Here is a 5,724-nt window from a genome sequence, read left to right as displayed (position 1 = left end):
GAAAATGTAAAAACACAAAAACTTGAAAACTTCTCCCAAAATCCTGCATATGACGTCAAATGTGTTACGATTTTTTGTATAGCGAGAAGTTCGTGACGCTCTCGCCACAGATCTACACTAAATTCTCTATAGACGTGATGTTAGTCGCACCAGAAATAATCATACACATCAGTCATATATTGTGAACATAGCAATGCGAACTACAGTATGTTTCAAGAAGTGGCGGCAACCTCTTTCGCCCCCTGAATTTCGTTTATTATGGGCATTATTAATAAAATCTGTTCATTGCAAGACATTTTTTTTTTTCTCAATCCTACCCTAATGCTTTGTGCATGTCTAGAGTCAGCACCATCTTTTATTTATTATTATTTCATCAAAATCAAACCCACCACTACCAGATGGTCTACCTATGGAAATCCATCTCCACATATGTTCCAAATATGATATCTCCTGCCCACTTAAACCAGCATTACACCATTCAATGACACCTTTACCTTCATTTCAGGTTGATGTAGAATCTTGGCTGACCAAAATTTAAAGGTGTATATTTGTTATCACCTACCATTTTAATAATCAAAAAAAAGGTACATTAGTTAGTTTTAAATGTTTTATGATGTATCTCCTCCAGATGATATTGGACACTGGAAGTATTATCTTAACTCACCAAGGATTTGAAAGGGCTTCTGGATGGTCTACTCATGTTCACAATCTGAAAGGAACAAGAACACAATAAATCCTTATATCAATATCCATAGATGGATATTAATTGTCGACTCACTTTGGTACTTGTGCAGAATTAACGTCTGTGGAATATTGCTACCAAAGGAACTGGCACAAACGAGCAGTGACCAATGTTATTATAGGGTTAGGTTAAACGCAAGAAGGAGTTTTCACAATTAGAGCAGTGATTAGTGTTATTATAGGGTTAGGTTGAATACAAAAAGGAGCTTTTCTTTTCCACAGATGTGACTTCTGCATAATTACCTTGACTTTTAGTTGTTAGACAATACATAAATTACTTAGGTATTAATTAAGTATCCAAATTCCAAGAACAACAGAGTGATTAGGTAGGCTTATCAAGCCTCTACTTGTGTTAAGAGGATGGAATTTACTGGAAACAAACAGCTATCATTGGCCCTGGTTAGAAATCTATGTAGGTATATCCGACATACGTATAAGTGTAGGTCCCACAGGTAGTTCAAAAGTACCTATGATTGGGCTCATAAAAGAGTTAGCGCTCATCTGTACTATAGCCATACATCGTCAGTCCCTATTCATTGTTTTCTGTTTCCAGTTGTTTTCAGCCCGTTATAATTCATAACACGAGATTTTACTGATAGGTAGCTGTCAGTCAAAGCTTTGCTGTTAACTGAAAACATACTTGGAATTATTATTTCTCTTGTATTTTGCTACAAAATTACCAATGGTGATGTAATATGTACTCGTGTACTTAGAATTACCGTATAACCATGGTTATTCGGTAAGTTCATTTGCATAAATCAGTAGCTCATACGTATTAGGTAGATATTGCCTACAACAAATCTATATTTCCTCATCAAAACCTAATGCAATATGAACATGTCTATCAGGAATAGGGTTTCCAGACGTCCGGTTTTTCCCGGACATGTCCGGGTTTTTACATGTTTGTCCGGCGTCCGGGGGGATTTTTGAAAATTTGGGAAATGTCCGGGTTTTTGATGAGATTCATAAATCACAGTATTTATTGAATAATTTATTAATTTGTCTCTTTTATTCAGTGAATTCAGTTCAGAAAAAGTAAATACCTACTTCATGTTTTACCTAGAAATGCCTACAATTTATACATAGGTTGACAATTCGTCATGTGTATTTTACATGACTAATGCTTGTCTTTACATTATGGACATTCGTATTCATGAAACATCAACAAAACCAGTAAAAATGTTTGCTTTCATCGGAATGTGAAGAAGAACGATCGTGTGTAACTTAAGTAAGGCAAATGCAGTGTTCTCTGCACCCTGGGCACTGGTGCAAACTATACATTTTGAAATTTGGGAAATGTCCGGGTTTTTGATGGAATGTCCGGGTTTTTGGAACCAAATGTCCTACTTTTTAAAAATTTGATCTGGAGACCCTAATCATAGGTATTTATGAATTGGTTGAAAATGAAAGGGTTTAACGTTTCCTAGCTTAGCTTTGCCCGCTCGTGCACCAATAAGATTGTGAGAAAGTCCTACAAGTACCTATCTGTTAAAGACCAGTATAAAATGACAGAAGAATAGGAAGAAGTGGGGCCTAAAGCTACAACGAACTTTCAACTTACCTAGAATATTGAATATTATGGTGGTTTTAAAATTTACAAGAGACAAGATGTTAGTGACACTTGATAAAGCAATCAAACGAAAAAGTTTTGAACTTGAACAAAGATTAAATTCACAAAATTTACACCAAAAAGAAAAAATGAAAAATCTCTTCCTTTTCTTTCAACGGCAAAAACCGAATTTTCTTTTAAATGTACACTGTTGCCAGACCGCAAGTAAAAAACCTCTTTGTGTTACGAGCTGAAAAAACCTCTTTGAACATGTATAAGGTGACACAAAAGTTGAGGAACGATTGAAAATTTATGGTTTCCCTCAATCATGGTCCCGAGAGCGAAGGATAGAAGAAATCCATCTGCTCCCAGCACAAAACTTGATTTATCTGTTTAGGATAAATTTTACTTCGGGTGGGAATCCAACCCGCGACCTAACTCTTACAAGGCAGGCGCATTACCTTCCAAGTTAAATAGACTGGCTGTGATAACCTATAAAAAAATTGGACAGAAATATTGCGTGGTCCCGTGATTGTTTTAAAATTAATTTCAATTAAGTAAGCCTGTTTTGACTGTAGGGTAGACTGGTAGAGCGTCTACCTTATAAGCGCTAGGTCGCGGGTTCGATTTTCGCCTGGGGAGGATTTTATAATCCTAATACCTTTCTTTCTGGCTTTCACCGATCCTGTCTTCACTTGCGAGTTGCGAGGTTTACCTCTACGTTGCTTTCTTTTTTAATATCGGCATCATTAGTATTAGGTATTGATTCAAATAGAAAATAATCAGAATGTGCATGAGTAGGTTCTTAAAGGGAGTAGTTTTTATTCCGTCAAAAATTCTGAGTGGAAAAACACCAGACATGTGTGTTTTATATGGACAAGGCACTCAAAATAGGTAACAATAAACAAATAATTTCAACATTCTGAGAGACATTACAAAATAAGGTGATGAATTTTAACTGCAAAATAAAAACTAAAGAAGATAGCAATGCCTTTGTGAACTGTGAAAGAAAGAAGGAAAAAAAGAAAGAAAGAAAGAAAGAAAGAAAGAAAGAAAGAAAGAAAGAAAGAAAAAAAAAAAAAAAAAAAAAAAAAAAAAAAAAAAAAAAAAAAAAAAAAAAAAAAAAAAAAAAAAAAAAAAACAGACATATTAAACACTTCTCTCAGGCTGAACCAGCGCGACTCTGAAGTCTGAACGCTAGGTAACAGGGTGCTGAAAATTTGATGTCACAGCTTCACGCACTGCTTTCATTTCAGCCTCAAATATATACCTACCATAAAAAAAAAGAAGATACAAAATGAGGAATAGGGAGCACATAATTATGTAGAGTCGTCCGTGGAATATTCTGAGCACTTGATTAATCACGTTTCTCGTAATATTTAGAGTTCAAATGTTCGTTTCAGTTGCTTCAGTTCGGTTTCATTCAGGTAGTTTTTCTCCTCACAATATTGCAACAATGTGGCCAGCACTGTAAACAGACAACAGAGTGATTGATTATTTTTAGTAAATATTAAGAGATCAATTAAATAATGATACGTTAGATCCCTGAAGAGCTGGTTTTTCCTGTTCTATTTTCCTTCTCTCTTTCGATTTTGGGACGATACTCAAATACTCACCACTAACTGAGTCTAAAATAATCTCTTAACTGAAACTCCCAAACTCATGATAACTAAGATATAATGATACGTTAGATCCCTGAAGAGCTGGTTTTTCCTGTTCTATTCTCCTTCTCTCTTTCGATTTTGGGACGATACTCAAATACTCTCCACTAACTGAGTCTAAAATAATCTCTTAACTGAAACTCCCAAACTCCTGATAACTAAGAAATTATGTGAGATTGTCAGTATAAAGAAAATAAAAAGCGTTTCCACTTACGAGACTTTTCTGACTGGGTCATCAGCATGACCAAACTGCCTAGCCGCGGGGTTCTGGCAAGACCCTGTAAGTAATCTCCTATGTTGTCGCCCTTCTGAATGAATTTGCCACTCAAACACTTGACAATATCTATGAACGTAAACGTCTCTAGTCCCTCTTGAAAGATGTTAGGCAACTCTAGTCCATTGATTTGCTGTCGAGGGATTTTTTTTTTTTTTTTTTTTTTTTTTTTTTTTTTTTTTTTAAAGTGTGTTATTTGTGTTAGGGGGAGGGTGGTTATATTAGAAGAGTAAGTTTTTGTTTTGGTACAGGTCCATGCCCTGTTTTATAAGAGATTTATTTACCATTAGGTATAAGATTGCTAAGTAACTTCCTATTTTTTCAAGCCAACTCTTGAATTTGAATCCACCCTCAAAAATTAACCCAAGACCTTGGATGAAAATAAGAGCAATATAATCTTAATAAGATTCAAGATATTGATCTCTGTGGAAGTGCTTGAATCTCAAGGAATAACCCATGTAGAATCAAAACCTGGCGATCCTAGCATGAGAATTCTGGTCAATTTTTGGCCAGATTTTAACATTCTTACAGTTCATGTTTTGTTGTGTTGAAGTTGAACATAATAACAGCACCAACAACAGTAATAGTATCATGTAAGCTAGATATGACTTAGCCCCAGCTTAAATTTCCAGCACAAACCCCTCATTTCCAGCATAATGCACTTTATGATCAAGTCTAATCAACACAGATATGGAACTCAATGATTCACCCACACTTTACTGCCTCTCTTCTGTGGGTGTAGGAATGCATCTGGTAAAAATACCCATGCCCATTTAAATATAAAAATGGCACATAGCCAATCCTGATATTTACTGATCAAGACGAGTTAAAAGAACATGATTAGTAAGCAAATGAAACCAAGTTCCATATTTCCAGGAAAACTAGAAGTAGTCCATTACTTACATTACTAGTAGAAACTAATATAAATCAGAATAGCTTACCAAATAAAGAAATAAAACAGGGAGCTCCCAACCACCTGGTGAATCAAGTTATTCAGTTTACATGCAATAAACGACTACCAATTAACATAATCGTGTATTTAGGAATAAACCACAGGAATGGTCAGTGGAAATATTGGGTGAGATGTACATAATCAGAATTTTTGAATTCAAGTTCAAATTCTCATTCTCCAGTGAAACATGAAAAACACAAAAAACTTGAAAACTTCTCCAAAATCCTCCATATGACGTCAAATGTTTACATTTTTGTATAGACGAGAAGTTAGCGCACAGATGTTATAAAAATTTTCTATAGACGTGAAGTTAGCGCACAGAAATAATCATGCATGTCATCATATTTGTGAACATAGCAATGCGAAAGCGAACTACAGTATGTTCAAGAAGTGGCGCAACCTCTTTCGCCAATTCGCCCCCTGAATTTCTTTATTGGGCATCATAATAAAATCTGTTCATTGCAAGACATTTTTTTTTTCAATCCTACCCTATGCTTTGCATGTCTAGAGTCAGCACCACTTTTATTATTATTATTATTTCATCAAA

Source organism: Diaphorina citri, unplaced genomic scaffold, assembly GCF_000475195.1.
Source record: "Diaphorina citri unplaced genomic scaffold, Diaci psyllid genome assembly version 1.1 scaffold515, whole genome shotgun sequence".
Lineage (NCBI taxonomy): Eukaryota > Metazoa > Arthropoda > Insecta > Hemiptera > Psyllidae > Diaphorina > Diaphorina citri.
Note: the sequence above shows the minus strand (reverse complement) of the source record.